The sequence below is a fragment of the Micromys minutus genome, assembly GCF_963924665.1.
Source record: "Micromys minutus genome assembly, chromosome: 14".
NCBI classification, from domain to species: Eukaryota; Metazoa; Chordata; class Mammalia; order Rodentia; family Muridae; genus Micromys; species Micromys minutus.
This window is the reverse complement of record NC_137983.1, coordinates 35,019,602-35,045,320: the sequence shown is the minus strand read 5'-3', so window position 1 is coordinate 35,045,320 and position 25,719 is coordinate 35,019,602.

Genomic DNA, 25,719 nt, shown 5'->3' with positions numbered 1-25,719 from the left:
CCATCTGTATAAGAGACCTCCAGCTGTTTATCTAGAATATTCCACCCACCATAAGGATGATCACCAGAGGGGGAGAAAAAAATCCAAGCTGGGTTTGTCCAGGTGCTACCTTTAATCACCCTAACACCCAAGGTTGTTAAGGTGTTTTGTTTTCTTTGGTTTGGTTTGGTTTTGGCTGATTACTTCATGACAGCCCATTTCCAGCAGGGAGAGAAAGAATGAAAAGTTTTGTCCATCTTCCATGATTCTGTGCCTCATTCGAGAGCTGGGACATCAGCAAAGGACCTTGTCATGGAGCAAAACAAATAGAAGCCAAAAGAAAGCACAGAAATAGCAAACCTAGGCTGTCTCGGAGGCTGTGTCATTAAGTGTAATCAGCCCTGGGCTCCAAGGGCGTGATATACACAAGTCAGTCAGCCTCCCTCATGGTGGGAAACTCATTTTTAATAAATGATAGCAAGGAGGTGCATTCAGACTTGTGACTCTGAGTCACCGTATTTGAAGCTGTATGACAAACACCACCAGAAACCAACAGATGACCTTGGCCATGGGACTTTTTTTTTCTTTCAGGAAAAACCATATTTCCTGACCATGATACTGAGGCCTGAAAGTCTGTGTCAGATTGGTGAGAGATGTGTGGGCCCATACATTGAGAGGACCAGCGTGAACCATCCTGGCCCTCCCTCCTCAACAAGCCTGTGATTCTGTGCCCAGGGAAATCAGGGAGTAGGAAGTATATTTGATTCAGACTAAAACTGAACATCAGTGGGAGAAGAGAGCAAATTACTTGTTGAAAAAAAAAAAAAAAAAAACCTAAAACCTGAAAACGTCATAGCTCTGTGATTCTTACTGCTGATAAAACTACTACAAATTAACAGGGTGAAAACTCCACAATGGATCTCCCATTCTGAGACCTTCACACCATGACAAAGCACCTTTTCCAACAGGGAAATGAGAATCCACAACGGCACAGGAAACACACTGAACCATAGACCAGAGAAATGACAGACTGAGTCTGCGCGTCTGGCTGAAGGTAGGAATGACCAGAATGTCATACCTTGTGAGGTCAAAAGTCACCCTCCTGAAGGGATATTCGCCTTCCATAGCCTGTGATCTTGGGAGGAGCTCAGGGTGTGTTTCTCAAGGTGGCGTCTGATTTCTGCCTCCTCCTTGGCTCTTGCAGACTGCTCTCCTCTCAGCTTCTTGCTGGAAAGCTCTGCCCTCCCTACCATCCAGTAGTAAATCAGGAGAGCAATCAGTGTTTGGGGAGCAGGAAATAAAAAAGGAATATCTGTTTCTGAACTGGAAGAGAAGAAAAAGAGCTCAGACTCTTAAATGACCAAGTAGAAATCTCAGCTTCGCTCCCAGCCCCCAACACACACCCACAACGGACATAAGAAAATCCATTTTAAGGATTTTCTTAGTTTATTCCTGGTCTTTGCTTTTGTTTTTAGTTTTAGTACCAAGTCAAATTGTGCCCCCTTTCTTTTGTCTCTCTCTCTCTCTCTCTCTTTCTCTCTCTCTCTCTCTCTCTCTCTCTCTCTGTGTGTGTGTGTGTGTGTGTGTGTGTGTGTGTGTAAACATGTACGCTTGGTTATTTATATACGTAAGAGAAACTCTGGGGGAAAGTCAGAGAGGCGGATAACTGCTTTTCAGGGAGAGGGCTTCTTGTGTTGAATGGTAGAGGTATTTATCACCTCCTGATCTATATTAAGCCTATATGTAATAAAATGTGTAGAAACGGAATGCATCTTAACTGATGTGTAAATGAACTGTCTTATAAATAGCATTGAATGTAATGTGACAGTAATTCCAGTTACCAGTGAGGGAATGTATGCGGTTTAGAAGGAAGTCACAGTGTACTGACTCATAACCAGCCCCCAACCCCATTTCCAATATGTGGTAAAAGGGCTAATTTGTTGTTTAGTCATGAGCCCAGCCCTTAAAAGCTGAACCATCTCTCCAACCCTAAAAGGGCTAATTTTGAGGCTCAGAACATACGCATCTTCCATACTATTCCCATGGTAATAGCAATGGTGTTGCGGATATTTCTGTTCTCTGAGTTCCTGTCTCTTGTGCTGGAGGAGAAATGAACCTTGGCGACACAGGAGAGTGAATGACCTAGTAAGGATTTGGCTAAGGGAAACATGGAAGAGTAAAAGGTTCCTACTGACTAGGAGAAGTCTCAAATGGGTGCTTTCCAGACCTGGGGGTAAAGTTTCAGAGATTAGATAGGTTTTGAAGTTAAAAAAAAAAAAAGATGTTCGGGGATGGGCTTGATTATATATGTTAATGAGGCAAAATTTTGGCAGTCTTGGAGGTTATTCATGGGATAAGAAAATCTGGCCAGTGTGCTAAGCCACTGAGAAGTCAGGCTATGTGAAGCCTGTTCTACATAGAGATAGAGATGTTCCACCTTAGGAAGTGGGTGTAGCATCATCTAACTTGGTCCATAATTCAATCCCTCTCTGTGATCAAATGGTGTATTTCAACAAGAGACATATTCACTCTCTCTAGCTGCCTATTTTTGAGATTCTAGCTGCCTATTATACTTTTTTTTTTTTTTTTACTTTGCTTTTGTTTTTTGAGGAAGGTATCTTTGGAACTCACTATGTAAACCAGATAGGCCTTGAACTCACAGAGATCTGCCTGCCTCTGCCCACTGAATGCTGGGATTAAAGAAGTACTTTCCCCACCACCCAATAGACTCTACATCTCAACTGTAGACAATACTTTAAAACATCTCCTACTCCCAAGGACGAAATGACCTGGGGTTCTATCAGAGTGAACCACTTGAAGACAGTCTTCCTCCAACTGAGTGAATATCACAGACAATATCTTAGTCACACATGACTAAGTCTCACAGATGAGTTCCTCTTGTGTCACAGTGACAGAATATGTGACAGAAATAATTCATGGGAAGAAAGACTTTATTGTTGCTTATAGTTTGAGAAAGTCTCAGTCTGACATTATAGAGAAGAGATGGTGGGGTTCACGGGGGTGCTGGTGTGTGGAAAATCTGTTCCCACAGGAGCAAGTCAGGAAGCATAGAGAACTAGATCAGAGTGGGAGCTGCTCTATAATCTCTTCGGCTTGTAGGCTCTGTCAACTAAAGGCTTCAAAACTTTTAAATCAGTGTCATCCCTGGGAAACAAGCACTGGAAACATGAATCTCTGAGCAACCAGAACATCTTAGTATAGAATTAGCTTAAAGAGAGAGAATCCTCTTCAAAACCCAGCCTGAATCCATCATCACCTGATGCTTATTTTCCACTTAAAGCCTTTCAACAAAAACAGTGCTGGAAATAAAAATAATTACACATTGGACAGACTACTGAAAGCGAAGCAGTTTTACAATGCCATTTCTGCAGAAAGGGACATCAGTATAGAGAAAAGACAAGTATGTCTGGCATGCTGATTTGGCCCAAGGCAATGGTGGTTTTTTTACATCCCTGATAACCAGAGATTCCTGTCTTCTCTCACAGGCTGGGAATCTCACATGTTTAGGGCACAGAGCCTCATCAAAGAAATCATTTGGATCTTGAGGATGCCCTCTTTTTTCTGATCGTGAGCTCAGTCATGTAGCTAACTACCTGTGACTTTCCTGCTTTTAGAGTTCTAAGAGGAGCAAGCACCAGCCACCAGCTAAGGAAGAGATACCACTCTGCTGACCCATGGCCCTGATAACTCTACTCATGTGTATTAAAGATGGGCCACGATAATTTTACATATAACAAATTTTGGGTTTATTGGGGTAATGAAAATGTGAATTCATGCAGAATGAGGAGTTCTCCAGGATTTCTTGAGAAAGTACACTTATTATTTCTAATCTAGACAGACTAGAGTTTCAATTTCCCAGAAAAGAGGAAGTGGTCACCGTTAACCACATCAATAAACTACATCAGTCATGAGATTCTTCACGTCCACTGCTGATGGAGAAGTTCTAGCCATGAACAATATCTTCTGTGCTCCTCTAAAATGGAAGTAGCATCCACACAATTTCTTTCAAAGAAATAACACTTCAGCAGAGTTGACTGAATTGTGTTTGTGACGGTGACCTCCTTCTGGAGAGTTGACGTCAAAACACACCCAAAACACACCAGATGTGCAAATAAGTCAAAGGTTTACCGTTCAGCTTGTGCTGTGGTCCCCCAGTGTGTCACACAAAATATTTACAGTGAAAAGGAGATGCGACCCTTTTCCTCATCGCCTGTAAGTCTGCAGTTGCCACCAGCTCTTGTAACAGAAGACATTGGTCAAAGCAAAGTTATTGAACAATGCACTCTTTTCTAAAAATGAATTAATTTATTTATTCACTTTATGTTCCAATCGTGCCCCCCACCCCATCCCTCCTCTCTTCCCAGGCCCACTCTTACAAATCCCTACCCCGTTAGCACCTCCCCTTCTCCTCACAGAAAGGGAAGTCCCACCCCCTTGAGTACCACCCGACCCTGGGTCATCCAGTCTAAGTAGGATTATGCACATATCCTCTCCAACTGTGGCCCAACCAGGGAGTCCAGCTAGGGAAAGGGGAATTTAATGTTAACAGAGTCAGAGACAGTCTCTGCTCCAACTGTCAGGGGACCCACAGGAAGACCTACCTGCACATCTGCTCCAAACTCACACACTACTCCTCACTCAGAAGGAACCTCAGTCCAGAATTAACTCTAAGCAGTGACTTAAGAGTCCAGTTCCTACGCCACCTTCACCAAGAAGAGATGAGATGAGAGAGACGCTGGCCTTGTCTTCTGAACGTGGGGACGCTGACAGAAGGCTAAAATCTCTGGGTTTTCATCTGTGAAACTAACTTCCTGTGGAGTTTTTGTGAAGTTTCAGAGAGAAGATATTAAAAAATATGAACCCGACCTAAGGACGTAGCTCCTGCCTAGCACTCACAAAACCCTGGCTCTGTGCCCCAACACAGTGAAAACTGAGAGCCCGAAATCCCAGAAATCAGGAGGTGGAGGCATCAGGGTCAGAACGTTATCCTTCCTTAGCTACATAGCAAGCTTGAGCCAGTCTGGGATCCATGAGACTATGGCTCGAAAATAAATATAATATAAAATAATTAACCCAACTCATACTACTTAGTACACACGTGTTCTGGCTCGTTTCATATTGGTTTGACACACGATAGAGTTGTCTGAAAGAAGGGAGCCTCAGCTGAGAAAAGGCCTCCATAGGATCCTGCTGTAGGGCATTTCCTCAATTTATGACCAATGGGGGAAGGCCCAGCCCTTTGTGGGTGGTGCCATTCCTAGGCTGGGTTCTATAAGAAAGCAGGCTGAGTGAGCCATGAGGAGAAGCCAGTAAGTAACACCCCTCCATGGTCTCTGCGTCAGCTCTTCCCCTGTTTGAGTTCCTGTCCTGACTCCCTTCAATGACCAACAGTGATAGGGAAATGTAAACCAAATCCACCCTTTCCTCCCTAAGCTGCTTTTGGCCGTGGTGTTTATCACAGCAATAGTAACCCTGACTACGGCACCACTAAACGCATCTTATCTATTAGCACATTTGTCCCTGCAATGTGGAAAGGTGAATGTCTAGGCTGTGGATAAGAAAAACCATTGTCCGGTCTCCTGTTTTCTATGCCCTTGGGCTCTGGAGTCCTTGTCTGTTTGACAGCCAGAAGAAAACATGCTATTCTCGCAGGCAAAGCACCGTCCAGAGTATACACCACCATAAAGGAGTGGATTTTTCCACTTAGGATTTGACTAAATTATTGATAAGCTGTCCCTAACTTGAGAAAACACAAAGTTACAGGGTTTAATTCCCCTCGCTAAAACTCCAGTTTGGGAAGCTTCGCAAAGAGAAGGCAATGATTTTAAAATCTCCGTGGTCAAGCCAGGTGTTGCTACCGCGCATGCCCGCGTTCACGGCCACTCAGAAGGCTGACTTGAGAAGGCTCTATACTAAGTCCATTAGTCAAAAACAAATCGGCGCAGCACAGTAAGACCATGCCTTTAAATTAAAAAGCAAAAAATCTATATAGACCCCAAACACAAGCCTCCAGCTTTCCCAGAAACAGAGCAAACATTCCAGTCACTGAAAAATGGAGCAAGGGACTGCAGGAGGCTTGAGAGTTCCCAGCCCTTCTACTTAAGGTCATTAAGGTCTCATGGTCAGAGAAACTCAGAGCTTTCTGAAATGACAGGCACAGCACATTTCCTATATCCCAGGGCAGTGGGAATGTCAGCATGTAAAGAGCTTGTGTTCAGAATGAGTACTTTCCCACCGATGGAGGGACAGAGCCGTGCGTTTGGCAATGTTCCAACCCGATCTCTTCTCCGAGCCCTTCCACTGTGCTCCTAGAGGGGACCTATGAGAATGTGCACCAGACTCCCACGCTTCTTCCCCTTTCCCCTACCCTCCTTCCCTTACCAAATAGTAACTGGAAAAAAACCAAAAAAACAACCTTAGATGCCTTGGATTGGACTGGCAAGATTTCCTAAAAGAAGGCTTTGTCCTGTTTATTTTATGAGAGAGAAATTAGAAGGAAGTGACTTGGGTCATTGATACATAGCTTTCTTTTACTGAACAAAACAAGAACTATATTTTATATAGACTACAAACACAAGAGCCTTGCTCCTCTTGCAGAGGACCCGAGTCCAGTCCCCAATGCTCAGATCCTTCACAACCACTTGTAACTCCAGCTTCAGGGGCTCCTATGCCCTCCTTTGGCCTCTGCATGTCCTGTGTACACATGTGCATACAGACACACAAGTATACACACATAAATCATGTTTAAATGTGCATACATATGCACAGACACACAGACACACACATACATAATTTTTAAAAAGTCTAAAACAAAGACTATATAGGTCCAAAGCTAATTTCTATCTTCAACATTTTTTCAAAAAAAAAAAAAAAAATGCCTTAAAAACAAAAAAAGAAGACCCAGTAACTGATGTTGACGAACTAACATCCACTCATAAACTCTAAGCAGCCACTTGCAGAAAACAGATTCAAAAGGCCAAGCAAACACACAGAAGGAGAGATGTGTTGGGTGAGTAAGGTCACTGTCCATCAGAGCCAGTGATATTGCCATTGATAATGGAGTCAGACATCCTCCTGGAAGAAGGGAGGACCCATAGCCTGGCATGTTGCCAGTCTCTCTGTCCTTGTAATAAAGACTTCGGAACAGCCTAGAAAGAGCAATTAAGTGTTCCAGCTAACATAACATGGCCTAGTTTTCCAGGGGTTCTCCTTGATTGATGGGGAAAGCACTCATTCAGGAAAGTAGGAGAGCTGGCCACCTTAGCGACAGCCAAGATATGACACAGAGCATCTCTGCTCACTCAGATTAGACTCTAAAGCCCACCTTGCTATTCTTTCTCACCAAAAGGGAAGCGGGAAAGTATAAACTGAAAATGTATCCCAAAGTGAAAAGATCCAGAAATATTTGGCCAGCAGTCCGAGCATTATTCCAACCACAGTTTGGCATCTAGTTGATAAGTCACTTTCTCATGTTTTCTCTCGTTGCTTTGTTGCTTTTGATTTGGGGTAAGTATCTCGGTTTGTTTGGGCCGCTGGAACAGAAACCACTAGATTATTGTTATGGTTTGAATGTGAGATATTTCTTACAGTCTCATTGCATTTGAGCACATGGGTCCCAGGTGATGGAATTGTTTTTGGAGGATATAGAACCCTCACAGACATGTGCATCCTGTTGACTGCAGAATGCTTGCATCCCAGGATAACTATGAATGTGGCCCGACACTTTGATAGAAGACAATAGCATTTCACAATATCAAAAGGTTGGACTACCTAAGCTAGAGGTGGGCCAGCTTGGTCAATTGTAAGCCTCCCTGGTTCCAGCCCAGTGAGATGACAAGAGCCTCAATGCCCCTGCTTTAGTGACCTGTGTCATGCCTTATCAGGTCAAGATGGACTATACCTTCAAACCCAAAGCTGAAACACATCCTTCCTCTTGAAGGTTGTCCCTACCAGGCATCTTGTCACAGTGATGAGAACATGAAGTGATGCAGCAATCTACACAGAACAGAGTATTGTTTAACAAATGGTTCTAGAGGCAGAGCTCAATGGTCATGGCGTCAGCACAGGCCTTCATGATACGTCACTCCACAGAAGACAGAAGAGCAGTGAGGACAAGACAGAGGTCTCCAAAGGAGACTAAACTTACTTGTATAACAAACCCACATCCACCATTATGACATTAACTGATTCGAGAGGGTAGAGCCCTCTTGAGCGAACTGCCTTGCATTTGACCCTACCTCCCCACAGAACTGCAAAGGGGACTTTGGAAGCCAAACCATAGCACTGAGGAGATTCAGAAAGAAGACCAGTGTGCTGAATTCTCATGCCTTTGTTGAATTCTGCAGGAGTTATAGGAACAAGCAGTTCTCACCCCCTCCTTCAAAGCACTTAAGAATAATAGGGGATATAAGATACTAACCTTTTACGGTAAAAGCAAAATACCTAAAAGGGGCCAAGAAATTATCACACTAACCTGAAAAGTCACTCGAGAGAGTAAACCCAGTGAGGTTAGCACTGCAGCATTTAGACAGGACCCCACCTCACTCACCCTTGCCAAATATCTGGAGCTAGAGAGACGACGGTTCAGCAGTTAGGAGCACTGGCTGCTCTTCCAGAGGTTCTGAGTTCAATTCCCAGCATCCACAAGGCTGTTCGCAACCATCTGTAACTCAAGTTCCAGGGGGATCCAACACCCTTTTCTAAATTCCTCCAGCATCAGGCACATATGGGGTTCACAGACATATGTAGGCTGTAGGCAAAACACTCATACACATAAAATAAAAGCAAACTTCTAAATGTAAAGGAAAAAAAAAACCTGTAATATTAGACATCCCAAAACAAGCTGTTCCAGGGATTAAACTATCAAGTGACCCTAGATCTATACAAAGGCCAGTCTCATCATATAAATGTCACTTTTCTAGACTTCTTGTTTTTCAAGCTTTTTTTGTAAAATAGAATATATTTTTCACATTTTGAGTAGTGAATTGTTACGCGATGCTATATTGTCTTTCTGGTGCTGCAGTCTCAATATTTTTAGAAAACCTTATGACATTCTAAATGTCTTAACTCCCTATAAAGGAAAATGACCAGTGCTGTTACCATGTGGGGATGTTCTGTCCTCCAAAAACAATTCTTTTCTTCTAAATACATTTTTTTTTAAGATTTATCTATTTTATGTATATGAGTGTCAGACACTCCAGAAGAGGGCATCAGATTCCATTACAGATGGTTGTAAGCAATCATGTGGTTCCTGGGAATTGAACTCAGGACCTCTGGAACAACAGTCAGTGCACTTAACCACTGAGCCATCTCTCCAGCCCCCCCAAAGCAATTCTTAATTAAAAGCGACCTGCCTCTGCCCAACTTACGTGCAATTAGCAGGGCAGACATCATGTGTGTTCTTGCAATTAGCCAACCAGACAGTCAGAAACTGACTTGAAGGAAGATGGCTGTGAAGAGGCATGGTTTTCCTGCACTCTCCACTGACCGTTTTACCAAGCCCTTTCCCAGCCAGATTTGGGGAAGCAGCCATAGGAACTGGTACCTGTGGTGGGATACGGCTGCCGTTCCTTTCTGTGGTTTGCCCCAGGTTGCTGCTGGAAGAAGTTAGTAGAGCTTCCTGAGCTCCCAGGCTGCAAACAGCTGTGGCCTGGGAATCTAATGCAGATGATGGGGGAACTGCCCAAGGTAGCCAGGTAAAGGGATGCATGTGTTCCTGATACCTTGGGTCCCTCAACAATTGGACAGCTGGTGCCACCTACTCCATTTTGTCGCTGTCTTTGGGTCTTATCTCTAGTGATCTGTCTCTGTCTCTCTGTCTGTCTGTCTGTCTCTCTGTGTCTGTCTGTCTCTGTCTCTCTCTTTCTCTCAGCATGTCTCTGCTCTGAAACCTGCTGCAGAGCTTCTCCCACTTTGCTCTGACCACCCACCTGTGCTTGATCAACACTTTGATACATGACTTTCTTTGTCCTCTAACAGACGCTCATGTAATCTTCCACGGTGGACCGCAGAGTTTGAGGAAACTTGAATCTATGTTTCTGGGCCACCCCAAGTTCTAGCTCCACAGATGCAAACAAGCTCAGCCTTCAGAAGCCCACCTTTCTTTAGATGTCAAAACTGATCCATGTGCTTCCTGAACTGAGCTCAGATGACCACACAAGACCGGAAGCTACAGTTTGAGTCCCTTTGCATGAAGGACACGTTGGGAGCTAATATTCTTTGTTACCTACTCCCTTACCTGTGTTCTAGAAGCTGCCTGGCTGATATCCTCTTTGTCATATCTGCCTTTCCTTTCTAGCTGGGACAGATGTTCCAGGAAAGCCTTCCCTCCATTCCTCTGGAATTCTTTCTTTCATTTCTTTCTTGCAAACACAAGGCAATGATGAGATCATGAAAGTTTGATCCCCTCCAGAATAGAATTCCCTCAAATTCAGGGTCAGCATATACAAATCTATTTTACTCAAAACTTTTTTTAGGGGTGGGGGGCATCTATTCACAAGTTTCTGTCCCTGCTAGGAAGCAGACATTTTGCTAAATCTGAGGTGCAAAATTAAGCCTTATTTACTTTTTCTCTTTAGACGTCCTTCCGGCTTGTAGCTTAGATAGGAAAGCAAAGCTAGATCATTGTGGAAAGGGATACCCAAGAGAGGAAAGGAATGCTGGGAAAACAAGGTAGCGTTTGAGCCTAGTCATGATAGTCAGAAGAGGAGCTGATATGGTCTTAACTCAGCATGTGTCATGCACATGTCTGAGGGTGACTGGTTTTTGTGTTTGGTTTTTTGTCTTGTGTTTGTTTGTTTGTTTTGAGATAGTGTCTCACTATGTAGTCCTGGCTGGTTAGGAGCTCACTGTTTAGACCAGGCTGGTCTTAAACTCTCAGAGACCCACCACCCTCCATCTTTCAAGTGCCACCATTCAAGGCAGGTACGCTGAGATAGACAGTATGCCGGTTTGGCATCACTGGTGATGGGGCGGGATGTACAAAGAAAAGAAAAGGCGTGCTCACTCACCCAGCTAACATCCATGAATGTGGGGAAGGACTTTCTGTTTGGACTTGGCGAAAACAATCCAGATAAGACTCAGGCGTTCCCAAGTTTACCTTCTAGCTCAGTGATTCTCACTCTTCCTGATGCTGCAGCCCTTTAATACGATTTCTCATATTGTGGTGACTCTCAACCATAACATTATTTTCGTTGCTACTTCATAACTGTAATTTTCCTACTGCTATGAATCACAGCATAAATATCTGATAGGCGGGTTATCTCCTATGTGACTCCTGTGAAGCGATCATTTGACCCACAAAATTGAGAAGCACTGTTTCAGATGAAAGACATCGGCAGGAAATGAGCAAACAGAATTCATGGAGATCAGGACTAAAGAGAGGGCAACACGGTATAATGTGATGTGGGGGGGGGGGCATCTTTAGATAAATGTGCACAGGCGTGAGCTAGAAGCCAATAACAACGAAGGTAGATGCAGAAGTGGCCAAGTGGAGGACAGAGCGAGCCCAGAGGTGAGGATATGAAATGAGTGATCCCTGAACAAAGGAACTAAGAAACTCAAGGCGAATCCTCAGTTGCTTCCCTATTAACCAGAGTGATCATTTTGTAGGTCTCCTCAGTTGGTGACTTTTATTTTACACACCTGAAATGTACACAAGCAATCTCAGACAGGAATTTACATCAATCTTCCACATGCATGTGCTTCTATGACATTTTTAAAAATGCCTTAGCGCTGGAGAGATGGCTCAGTGACTAAGTTCATTGGCTGTTCTTCCAGAGGTTCTGAGTTCAATTCCCAGCAACCACATGGTGGGTCACAACCTGTCTTTAATGAGATCGATGTCCTCTTCTGGTGTGTCTCAAGAGATCAACAGTGTACTCACATACATCAAATAAATAAATCATTAGAAAATGAGCTAAAAATGCCATAGCTATCCAGCCTCATTCAAAGGAAATCAGGGCTCATCAGATAAAGTCGAAAGAGGAGAATAAGAATTTTGCATCCAGAGGAGTCTTAACAGCTGTGTATAGTCTACACCCATTTCACAGCTGGACAAAGCAAGAATCACAGTGCTCGTGTGATAATCTAAATCCACGTCACAAGTGGGGCCGGAAAGAGCCCAGGTGCGCTGGCTTCCTGTCTCCATGCTCTTGGTGACAACCATTCCATTTGGAAAGACTGAGCCAAGCATGTGGACAGTATTTGTCTCCTCAACTGAACAATGCATCTCACAGAATCACAGATAATGAGATGCTTGACTCTCTGTGAACACAACCTTAGAACCTGCTGGATACCTGGTCTTTCCCCTGTTCCCAGTAGCCCAGGTTGACACAGAGACATCACTGGCTATCAGGAGTCTTGGTGAGTGAGCTTCAGTGGATGTAAAGTGTCAGACAAGAACAAACTAAGCATCAAACAATCGTTCTGTGGTTGAGCCATAGATGCTCCTATAGAAATACTTCTGACTTCTGGGGAAAAGAGTCTGTCCTTCCAGCAGATGGTGGTAGCCCATTGTAGTTGACAAAACTATTGGCCATCCCTCGAACTTTTCCACATGGGAAAAATATAGAACATGTTTGGCCTTGAGAAACTTTTGGCATTTTCCTGTTCCTCCTGAGATGCATGTAGCCTGAGAAAGTCAGTGCTGTATGAACTATTTTTGATCATCTAATCCCAAATGCTGAAGGGGGAGGGAACAACTGTACCAAGCAAGAAGAGTCAGACATAACTTATGCTCACATTGAGTTCATTTGGTCCCATCTCCTGTATCTCCTGTCTCTGGAACACACAAGCATCCTCCTCTCACCCTGGAAGACTCTGCTGCGTGATTCAAGTCACTGAGAAGTTTTCTAATTGAAAACTCCTGTTTGCTCGGGATTTATTTAGCTATTCCTTTGACATACTCCCTCTAACTCGGTAGCTCCTATGGGAATTGTACAGGGACATTTACTCATAAGCCTCCAAAGCACACTAAAATAACAAGTGAAGAAGAGCCATCTGGCAAAGTGTTGGTAAAGAACACTTTCCCTAGATTTGATTTCCTTGTAAGCCCCTTCACAGGGAGCCTAGGACACACAAGTTTCCAAAGCAAGCCCCACTCCCAGTGTGCGGGCGTGCGCTCGCGCGCGCGCACACACACACACACACACACACACACACACACACACACACACACACACACGTACGCACGCACGCACGCATGCAAGCTTCCTTGTTGAATTTTTGGGGAAGGCGAACATGCAAACGCCTTCTTCCAGGTTAAAAAAAAAAAAAGAAGGCTCAAGAAAACAGGCAGATTCCCCCCAGTGTTAGAGCAGAACCAGGGCTTCTGAAGAGGCTTCTGATGGGTTACCCTCAAAACAATCAGAGCAGAACTGAACCAATGGGAACATCTCTCCTGACAGTTATCACGGTACTTAGGATAGTCGTCTGAGGAAGGAGTCTGATGCCTTTGTCCCTCAGCACCCTGAATAGAGTTTCAGACCCTAACTGTCATCATGAATGGAGGTTTCCAGCTTAGTTCCAATTTCTGTGTGTTGCATCCCAAGGTGCGGTGCCTTCGGGACTAAGGCATTCTTGTGGCTGATGGCAAAAGCCTCTGCCGCTTTGGGAACCTCTTGCGGGCTCCCTGGCCAAACAGCTCATTAGGAGGCGTCTCAAAACCTGGCACTGGGGTTTTTGGTTAAAGAAGTATGACTTCTGGGACCAGTTATTATCCACCCATGCAGGATACTTCTGCACATTTAAAAAAATCAATTGAATCTCTTAGTCACTAATAACTATATGGGCCTTTCCTTAGTCCTAAGCTTTGACTCACCCTCCCCCACCCCCGCCCTTGCCCTCATCTGCTCTACTTTCACCTCATGTGAGTTTTACTATCCCTGCCCTCCCTCCCATCACTCCCAAAAAGCATGTCTCCTGTCTTTCTTTCTTTCTTTCTTTCTTTCTTTCTTTCTTTCTTTCTTTCTTTCTTTCTTTCTTTCTTTCTGTCTCTCTCTCTCTCTCTCTTTCTTCCTTCCTTCCTTTCTTTCTTTCTTTCTTTCTTCTTTTTTCTTTTGTTTTATTTTATTTTGTTTTGTTGTTGTTGTGTTTCTTTTGTTTTTCAAGACAGGGTTTCTCTGTGTAGCCTTGACTCTTCTGGAACTAGCTCTATAGACCGGGCTGGACTCAAACTCACGGAGCTCTACATGTTTCTGCTCCCCAAGCACTGCCCGGCTCATGGTTCCTTTCTTGCTTCTGGACCCTACAGACGCTCGTTCCAACCCAGAAATCTAAAAGTCCAAAGTTCCACTCCATATATGAGAGAGCATAAGAACTTCTTTCTGAGCAAGCCTGGGTTACTTCATGTAGTATCATTTTTTCCCGTCCATCCATTTTCCTGTGTGGTCTATAGTTCTTTATGGTGCTGAATAGAATCCTCTTATGTAAATGTTCTACATTTGCATCATCCATTCATCAGTGGATGGACATCTTAGGCTGTTTTGTGTTGCTAGGTATTAGGAACAGAGCAGCAATAAAGCATGGTGTGCAGATCAGTTGGGGTTCATCTTGTGTGTGTGCATTCAGAAGCTGAATACTGTGCCCCAGATCAGACTATAGCCTGATATTGAGATGCTGTATTAACCAATGCCCTATTAAAAATGTCCTTTATTAATTCCTAGTTGGCCAATAGACGGCTAGGGCTTATGACTGGGCAGAAAGGATAGGGGGCAGGACTTAGAATTTAGTGACGGGTCTCAAGGAAGACCACAGGGAGAAGGAAAGAGAAGGCAGAGAGAGGAAGTCACCATCAGATGGGATGGACCATTAGGAGCAGGTGGTTAAGAGCAGCTCAGCCTAAGGACAGGCTGTTGGAGCAGAAGTAGTCTGGGGAGATGCCAGATTGTCAAGTGACTAGCATTTGTGTGGATTTTAGCAGGTGGAAGGATTAGAATAACTCAGAATGTACCCAGCATAGTGCCTACATCTTACTAATAAATTACGGTGTCATTTACTCAGGAACTATACGAGGAAAAAGTGGGGTAGAAACCCCCTATGGTTATGAAGAATTAAAGGGGGTGTAGCAACCCTCCAGAAAAATACTTCCACTCAGTCCAGGTCTCTCTGGTATAGGATATGGAGTTGTTTTAGGTATGCCCTTGGAATGGTAAAGCTGGGTCATGTGTAATTCTATTTTTAGCATTTTAGAAAATCTTCATAGTGGTTGCATCAGGTTGCCTGATTTCCGACAGTGAACGAGGGTTCTCCTTCCCCACATTTTCTCTTGCGTTTCTGTCATGTATTGTGGGGAGCCGAATGCTGACGCCATTACAAGATGGCGCTGGCTCCCTCACGGCTTGAGGTAAACAACTCCATATATAGTAATGTTCTTGTCAGCTAAGGCGCTGCACCCTGTGCATACGCAGTACATAACCTATCTCCGGCCAATCCTGAGGCCTCTGGTGTCAGCAGACTGGTGACAACCAATCATGGCAAGCCCGTATGCGCTTCTCCCTATGTAAGCGGACAGCTAGGGTAGTTCGGGGCCCCTCGCTTCCTGCTCTCCCCTTCAATCAAGAGGCTCCCACAATAAAGCGTGATCTGAGAAGAATCCTCTGGTGGTGGTCGTCTTTCCTCGCTGGTCGAGGAGCGTGCCACAATGTATTCATCGATAGTAGTAGTAGTCATTCTGACCAAGAGAGGTAGCATCTTAGAGTAGCTTCGACTTGTACTTCACTCCTAGCTGTAGAAGTCGAACACGCATGAAGAGGCTTACTAGCTCTTGTTCTCTGTTCAGGTCCTTGGACAAGTTCTAGATTAGGTTGTTTCTTTTCTTGACGATTAGTTGTTTTAGTTTCCTTTTTTAAGTATTTCGTGTATTCTAGATATCATTGCTCTGCCTGATGGTCAATACGCTGGACTTTGTAACTTGTATAGCAGCTGTGGCTATGTGTCGGAGAGCTGCACAAGGAAATAAGGAATAGAAGTTGGGAGAAAGGTGGAAAAGAAGACAGCTTATAGGGGCTGCCGAGGATTAAAAGAGGGTATTGAACCAAGACTGGGCCAGCTAACCTAATGTGGCTTCTTTTCAGTTCATATATAAAAGACCCTCGACTACTTAACTGGGAGGCAGGGGTAGGGTAGGGGTGAGCATGCTCAGTGCCTTCCTGAAGTCGCACCACAGAGAGTAGGAGAGACATAGTTGGTTAGCTAGTCCCCATCTCCACATCACACCCTTTCCCTGGGAGAGATGATCACCACACTGTCTTCCATTACCCTCTCACGAACCTGCTTCTAAGTGGATGTAAAGATGGGGAAAAGGAACCAGGACCTTCACCCAGGCAACAGGAACCTGAGCACTGGTTGGATTGACCAAGGGTCAGGGAATGAAGCTGCTCTCCTCTGAATAATGACGGTTACTACACTGGTCTTCCATCCCTTTGCTCAAAGGAGGCTTAAATAACAAACAAATAAACAGAAGCAACATGCTCATGATACACTGCATTTATGTGTGAAATTGTAAAAGGTAATGAAAAGTAACTATTAAAAACAAAAGGAAGTTTCAGGGAGCCTCCAGAAACAGCCCTCAGTAGGTTTTAAGCCTGGTTCTGCTGCCTGTAGACTTCTCAGCAGACTCTGAGGAAGGGGACAGAGAAGAACATATGTATTCCATTGCTGCAGCTGTCAAAGGTGGTGAGCTCTCTAAGGAAACCAGACCAGACCTCACGGTTCAACCCTGGAGAAGACTGTGAACGCAAACAGCCTCCGGCTTCCAAGCCAGCAGATGCTGGGCAGGGAGCAGAAACCATCAGGTAAATCTAATCAAGCCCAGAGAGGCCTTTAATAAAGTGCCAAACACACTTCATTTTGAGGTAAAATGGCTTACTGTGTATCTCTCTAACTATGCCATTTGGCCCTGGAGCTATGAAATGTTAAAAAGCAAATTTCAGTATATCTTAGATTATTTTAGTAGCCAGCAATTGATGCTTTGCTTTACAATCTGTTAAAGCTGTGTGTGTCTGTGTGTTTGTGTGTGTGTGTCTGTCCGTGTGTGTGCCCTGCCAACTGCACATGTCCTGAAAGGACAACTTTCAGGAGTCAATTCTTTTCTTCCAGTATCTGAGCTCAAGTTTTAGGTTTAACCATCTGCCAGGGTACCTGCTGAGCCATCTTACCAGTTTTGGAGAGCACTGCTGACGGAATGTCCCACAAGATTTGTCTTTCTCTTATTGCTCTGTTTACACACTCAAACCTTAGAATATCATGCTAATGTCAAAGTTAAACAGACATCTCCTGAAGCAGGGATCAGTTGTTTGGGCAGAAATGCTGCTTCAGGGTTCCACTTGGGGATCTTCTCCATTGAGCACACTTTGGAAACTTGCTGGCTTGACCCATGTCATTCGTGAAATTCCATCAGCTGTGGCAGGCTGGGAGAATGTCATTGGTGGAGGTTCAGGAGGTCCAGGAGAGTGCAGGCCAACAGGTAGTACTGCTGTGCTTTTAGTGAGGATGCCACACAGAGTCTCACTCAAGTCCTCTCTCCAAAGGACATCAACACAGTGGTTAGGGAAGCCTAGAGAATGCAGCAGTGAGATCATAAAGACCATTCCCAAAGTTCCAGTTTTCACATAATCTCATAATTACTGTTACACTTGCTAGGCAGGGCATCTTGGATTATATTAGTGAAGACAGAGATCTGAGTATGTGTACTCATTGCTCTCTTCTTGTGACTGTGGACACCATATGATGGTCCTAAGCTCCAGCCACCCTGCTTCCCCCGGAACCATAGATTGTAAGCTGGAAGTATGAGCCAGATAAACCTTTTCTTCTTCAAGGTGCTTTCGTTGCAGTGTTTTATAACAGCAATAGGGAAAGAAGCAAAGACAAAGAATTTTCCCCTAACTTTCCCGCAGCAGATACTATTCTCCTAGAAATGCAGCAGACAGCCAAGCCTGGCCAGAATGTGGCAGACCCAGCTCGCCTGAGTGTGCATGCCATGGCATCAAGATTTTGGAATCAGTGAGGTGCTATTTAACACTTCGTGTCTCAGAGACATCCCAACAGGCTTCCAAGAGTGATGAATGGTGGCCTCACACATGGAATCCCAGAAGACAAGAGTATGAGCCATGAGGATTTCCAGAAGTTCAGGGGCAAACCTGGGCTACATAGTGACTTCTAAACCAGACTCACCTCAGACCTGTCTCAGAAAGAAAGGAAGGAAGGAAGGAAGGAAGGAAGGAAGGAAGGAAGGAAGGAATTTAAAAGGAAGAAGGAAGGAAGGAAAACCACAAGTAAACAAAGCACACAAGTCTTTATCTCTTCATGTCACTGGGAACAGAGGAAAGGGAAGCTGGCTCTGGAAGGAAATTCCCAGCTGCTGTTTGCTCCCAGTTTCCTTCCCTGCCACATCCACTTCCTGTTTCCTACACCATATTTTTTTTTAAAAAAATCACTACTTTCTTTTTAAGCAACTGAGACTAAGACCTGAGAATTTTTCCAGAGTTCAGTGCAGTGTGTGTCTACGTGTGGGTGTGTGTCTCTGTGTGTCTCCGTGTGTGTGTCTCTGTGTGTGTCTATGTCCATGTGCCTGTGTGTTTATGATATAATCTCAATCTTTTCCGATCAAACGTAAAACTGAAAATCAGTTTTAAAGGCTCTTTAACAAACATTGACTAATGGTTTTTGAGTGGCGTCATGTGCTACAAACAAGCGCAGAGGATTAGTTTTATCAACCTCTGTTTTTACAGGAAGCATCAGAGGCTGTCAGAATGGAAGCCTTTCACCCAAGCTCACAGTCTAGTGAGCCAAGGCTGAGCTGTGAACCCAAGTTTGTGTGCAATGTCCTCCCAAGCTTTCATGTCCTTGATGACAATCAGGGATATAAGAGCAGCTGTTCTTCATGTCCCCAATGAGGGGGACTTTGTACTCTGAGTGAAGAAGTGACCTAACACCTGGGCTCAACTGGTTGGGCAGAGCAGAGTCAACAATGGGTCATTCATAACCTAATAGAGATCTAGCCCTCTGAGGCTTTCCGGGGAGTGGCTACAGCCTGAGGTTTTTTAGTTTTTGAGTCTTCCTATGAATGTGGCTCACCAATAAAACATGTACATAGCAAATGATGCCCTGAGTTTAGTACACACACACACACACACACACACACACACTGCAGTGGAGAGGTAGCACTGAGGAAAATATTTTAAAAATATTCAGTGTAGTAGGGAGAAGCCCCAGTCAGTACCATGCTTGTTACAGAAACTTAAGGATCTGAATTCAGCCCCCCAGCATCCATTTAAAAGCCAGGGTTAGCACACATCTCTGGTGTCAGCACAGAGGGTATGGGGCGGGGGACGGGGGCGGGATAACAAACCGATCTCCAGAGCTCACTGGCCAGACTGTGGCATGGGTCCAGTTGAATTTGTTCACTCCAAAGTTGTTTGAGGGACCCTGACTCATTAAGTTAGATGGCAAACACATTATCAGACATTGGTTCCTGCCTCCTCAACACACACTCACACACACTCATTTTTAAAATGTTCCAGGTCTTTTCTTTTGCTGATTTTCCTTTTATTGTTTTTCTGCTAAGTTCTACAAGGGACCCCCTTCTAGAAGGTGTGACTCTTAGCTACCTTAGACTTCAGACCTTTCCTGGTTCCCAACAGCCTCCTTCATCCCATGGAGCAGCTTTCCTCAGCTGTGCCATTGTGTCACTCATCCTAAGAGAACAGTGCTCAGGGTCCAGTGTGTAAAGGTGTGTGTGCATGTGCGTGTCTGTCTGTCTGTCTGTATGCATGTATTTTCTCCTTAAATCTTCACAACAGACCTTTATGGAGTAATAGCACCATTTTACAGAAGAGAAACCAGAGCTGAAGTAATTTACCCTTTGTCACTGCTGCACAATTTCAGCAGTAATTTACTTTCACAATACTTCCTTAAAAGCATCGTGGGACAACATCACTCTAATCTATCTGCTGGGGGTGGTCAGGAGAAGTTGATTAGGGGATGAATCAGGATGCCACCCCTGGGGCAGTCAGGAGCACACCATTTAGCATTTAGATTATAGCGTGCAAATCCACCCTAAAGAGTTTATTCATTAGCAGAGAGATGCTAGAAATACTTCTTTCTGCTAGAGAAATGAATTGGTTAGAAATATGCAGTCTCTACTACCCTTCCACATACTAGGTTTTTAAACTGTCCACATCCAGTTGAATTTGTTCATCCCAAGGATACCACCAGGAGCCTCATGTCAAAGACTATCACCATTGCTCAGTCCTCGCCCCATCTCCCAGTGGGCCTTACATAAGGTATGCCATGTACATCCATGGAAACATTCTTTGCAAGGTACCTATCATACAAAACAGTCTGGCAAACAAGTGCCATGGCTGTTATATACCCCTTCCTTGCAGGTAAGAAGGAACTATTGGCAGAATCTAACAGATGCCTTGGTTATAGAATCACCAACTCTGGAAGCTGAGCTTTGGGGAAAAGAACCCCAGCATACTACTGTCACTGGATCCCCCTCCCCCCCATCCCCTCATGCCCCACCCCACCCCTGTCCACCCATCTACTCCGGAGAGACTGGATTAGGTTTATCAGCAAAGTCCCAGCTCCTGAATGTAAAGGCAGAATTTGGGGTCAGCTCCCCTCCTCTACTCAGTCCACAGCCCAATGGCCCCTTGAGAGAAGAGATTAAGCAAATCGAGAGGGGTGGGGGGGAGACACCAGGCCCCCTGTGGTGTCAGTCAACAAGAAGAAACCTTAATCTTAACAGTCTTCCAGGAAGTGAGTCCTTAAGAAGCTTCCTCCAGCCCTAAGCTCGGTAAAGGTCACGCTAAGTACATAACAGGAAAGAAACAGTGTTTGACTTGATGTGTGTACTTAGACATATGAAATTCGGCATAGGGCCATAGATGAAGGGAGGGGAGACCACAAACTTAGCTTTCTCAGTGTGTTGTGCTGGAAAAGGCCAGCTGTTCTTTGTGAGGGTGTCCTGGGCCTGGGAGCCCTTTCTTCCCTGTGCTGAGACTCTTAGCCGTATCTTTCTCAAGCCCCTGACCTGATAGGAGGCAAATACCCCATCTCCACTATCCTCGGAGGGCAACAGACCTTCCCTGGAGACATCATTAACCGGGAAATAGAACAAAAGGTTTCAAGAGTTTTTCCTATCCATCATGACAAGCTAACTACGAGAAGCATTTCTGAATTGGACCCGAAAGGAGAAACAGAAAATGCCTCAACAGAGAAGAACTTTGAGTTGTAGTCTTTAAAAACATGTCTGCATGTTTGAGACACAGGAGCCTAGAGTGAAGTCTTTACAGTGAGAACTGTGAGCTCTAGACAGTCATGCTTAGAACCGGCCAGCTTTAGAACATTAGTCACAGAGAACACTGGGTCCCGCCTTCTCCTTACAGAAACAGGGAAACAAGTTCACTGAGGCCCAATAAACACCAGGCAAGTGGAGGGGTTTGGGGTCTTAGTCTCCTTTCCCAGAGACCCGCTTCTTCTGAAACTGGCACTGCCTGGGAGCTCCAACCCCAGCTGGGGAACATATCTGGATACTACTCTGGGCACCCTTTGATCTGCAACTCACTGAGCTTTAAATACCCGGTCAGATGCTTCAGCTCTTACTCCTCTTGAATCTGTTGGTTCTTATCTAGAAGGACGGGGGTTTTTCAAACTTGTCATATAACGAAACATACCAGTTTTAGCATTGGAACAAACTTCGAAACAAAGCCACGTTTCCTTTCTCCCTCTCCCTTCCTCCCTCCCTTCCCTTCTTTCCTCCCCTTTCTTTCTTCCCTCCCTCCCTCCTTTTCTTCCTTCCTCCATCCTTTCTCACTTCCTTCCAGCCCACCCCCCATGCTGGAGACTTAATTCCACAGCCTTGCATATGCTAAGTACGTACTCAGCCAGTTGTAACACAAACTTCCTATCTGAAGCCCTAAACAGCTCAGAGACTAGAGCCCCCAGCTGCATTTAGCCTCTTTGCCTTGGTGTCTAAGATGCCTCTTGTCTCTCTCTTTGACTTTCCAGGAAGCAAGGCTGAGTCGGATGCAAGAGTCTCCAAAGATTTCAGTTCTGGGCAGCCTGCTGGCATCTTTACATTCATTCATTCACACAAATGTTGATGCTTACCATGTTCAGGACCATGGACTTACTGATGGGAGCTATGGACTGAACAAGTGCCTGCATTCTCCTTACCCACACCTTTCCTTATTCTTAGCCCTTTGACTAGAGTAGATTCCCACCGCCATCCCTTAAACTAGGCTTGAGGAATGCAGGATCCCCCTCCTTCTGACCTTCATCTGTTCAAAATGCGGATGACCTAGAAACATGGTAAAAGTATACCAGCCAGTCAAGCGGGCCTTAGGCCTCAGGGTTAGCAGAGAATGTGTTCCATAGAGTACTGTGCTGGCTAGTTTTTGTTAACTTGACGCAGGGAAGTGTCAATCTGAAAGGAGAAAACCCCAATGGTGAAACTATCATCATAAGATCCAGTTAATAGATTGTAGGGAATTCTCTTAATTAGTGATAAGTGGAGGAGGGCCCAGCCCATTGTGATTGGTGCCATCCCTGGTCTGGTGATCCTGGGTTTTGTAAGAAAGCAGGCTGAGCCAGCCATGGGGAGCAAGCCAGTAAGCAGCACTCTTCTGTGGCTCCTGCATCAGCTCCTGCCTCCAGGTTTTTGCCCTGGTTGAGTTCCTGCCCTGGTTGAGTTTCTGCCCTCTCTGCTTTTAATGATGAACTGTTCTATGGAGCTGAGAATGAAATAAACCATTTCCTCCCAAATTGCCTTTTTCATGGTATTTCAGTAACCCTGGCTGTGACTGTTTGAGCTGGGAACTACAATGAAAAGAACTGCTATTACTATGGTACTTTTTGTGAGCACATGATATCTTTTATCTTGGTAAAGTCCATTACCCAGAGACCAGGTGCTGGGTGAATAGATAACTTGTGGTATGTTCACTCAATGGAATACAATTCTGACATAAAGAAGAATGAATTACCATGATTTATAATGAAATTAGTCCATTCTATGTGGTTCTATATATGTGACGAACTAGAACAGGAAAAGCTAAACTTTAGTGTGAGGAGTCAGGGCAGTGGCTCTCTCTGGAGCAGTGTGAGGTATAGTTGCACAGATCCTGTGTTTTGTCAGGGATCCTAATTGCGTGGATGCAAACAGTTATCAAGCCTTATTACACTGTGTGCTTGAACTCTGCTGTAGTGGGAAGTCGAGCTGTACCACTTGGTGCTTCTTGTGGTCATTCTCCCAACCACCTGCCAGAGCCCTCTGGATTCACTAATGAAAGGTACACACACACACACACACACACACACACACACACACACACACACACAGGCCAGTTAATTTTAAATGTCTTGACTAGCTCAAAGGTTGGGCAGTTTCAATCTTCCCCAGGGCTAGCACGCATTTTCCTCCTATGATATTTGCTTAACACCCTCAGATTCTATATTTTATCTTTGTTCTTCTGGATCCTTCTGGGTGGCTCCTTAGTCTTTGCTGCCCAAGATGCTTCTGGGCAGCATGTCTGGGGGACTGCATTCTCCCTCACCTACCTTTCAGATGACTTTCCTTCTACAGCTCTAAATCTGATCCATCTCCCTCTGAATCACTGCGATACTTTCTTCCTTTCCCCAAGTTCCTAGTCCTCTCAAATCTAAAGGTTGTGATCTATCTGGCCAGCCATTGGCCCTTTATTGATCAATCAAAAACCAACTGGGGACAAGGACCTACAGTGTTTGGACAAGCAGACTCCTGATTTGGGGGGGCCAGATTAGTTCAAAGCATTAGAACCAACCCCCAACAATCTGTACTTTTTATTATATGTAAATTACACCTAAATGAATAATTTGAAACACAGATTTGTTCAGATTTCCATTTCCATTTGGAACTCAGGAAAAAACTAAGTACTGACAGTTTGGGGTATTTATTATTTCTGTACTTTTAAGTATCCTTTGAAATATTTCATATTCAAACCAAATTTCAAAAGTCGGGACTGGTGAAACCGAAGTAGAATGATGAAATCCTACATTCATGGGAAGTCAGAGGTCATGACCTCTGTCTCCACGTGAGCCCAGTGTGCTGGTTAGTTTTCATTAATTCGATACAAACCTCAACATATCTAGGTCAAGAGAAGCATGGCTGAGAAAATCCCTTCTTTGGATTGGTCTGGGGGCAAGTCTATTGGGCATTTTCTTGATAAATAGTTGGTTGGGGGAGAACCCAGCTCACCAGGATTTGTGCTCTCTGTGAGGAGGTGATCCTGGGTTCTAAGGAAGCATGCTGAAGGAGCCTGGAGGAGTAAGTCAGTAAGCAACATCCACCATGATTTCTGCTTCATTTCCTGCCTCCAGGTTTCTGCACTGACTTTCCTCAGTGATGGAGAGAGTGACCTGAGGCTTCTAAGATGAAGTAAATCCTTTCCTCGCCAAGTTGCTTTTGGTCTTGGGCTTTTTTTTTTTTTTAAATAGCAACAGAAACCCTAACTAAGATGCTAATGTTCCTTTAAGACATATGTGCTCCATGGTTGTTTTGACCAGACTTGAACCTATGGAAGGGAAATGCTTCCCCCCCCCCTGCAAATAATGACTACTGTAGCCAAAGAGGTAAAGCTAAAAGCAGATGAGGCAGGCAGGCCTCCTAGACTGTCTGCTGTCTTTGAGGAAGGATGTATCCCAGACCCAACTTGAGCGGCCATTAGAGAGATAAAAGGTAACTCCTTCCTTAAAGTGGCAGCTTCATTATGGAGGTCGGTTTGACTTAAAGGTCTGTTTTTCCCTCTGCTTCCTGACTCTTCTCTTGTCCTCCAGTGCTGCCTCCTTCTTGAAACTTCCATGGTCTCTAAAGAAGGGACACAATTGCACAGGTTGTCCTCATGCCCATAAAACGATTTTGGTAGTCTGGCCTGAGAGTTGCGTCTACTGAAGCCAGGTACCTTGATTGGCAATCCTACCAAGCCTGGGGGATTCCCTTGCTAGGGAACCACAGTACTATGGCCAGGCAGGTAAAAGTCTGATGAAGTTCAAGTGCCCACTAGCCCTTGTTTGTGTGACAGGTACCTATTCAGGTTGAAAAGACCCACAGACCTGGATCTGCTCTTGGCTGTCTCTGTAATCCATTGCTGCATCCCACAGGGATGAAGGGTCAGAGGCAGGTGAAGTAACATAGGCAGGAAAGGGTCTGGGAGGAAGCAGAGGGATATTCACAGAACACTGGGTAATTTATACCCCATCTTCCCATGACACAGAACTCTAACAATCTGGCTAAGATCATACATCCATCTGTTAGAACTTCCCCAGCCCAGGGCTTCTTGGTTCTTTTGTTTACAGTTATGCTTCCATTGCCCAAAGCAGTGCCTGACCCACTTGGGAGTCACAGAGATTGTGTGGCATGAATGGATAATACCACTGCTTTGTATTTTGTTGTTAAAAAAGAAAAAGAAAAAAAAAAAAAAAACAGCTTAGGATTCTCTCGGTGTTGTGTCTGGGCCTGTGTGTGCAAAGGGGCAGAAAGTCAGCTACTCTGCTGTGCTCAAGGCTGATGATGAATCAGGCACCCTCTACATGGATCTGATGAGGCTGGGGCATGACCGGTGGCCCCTCTAGGCAGCTGTTTGCAGCAGATACACGTGAGCCCTGGCTGAGGAGGGCTGGAGGAACTTATATAACAGACAGCGGTGGAGTAACGGTGGGGGGGGGGGCAGGGCAGCATGGGAC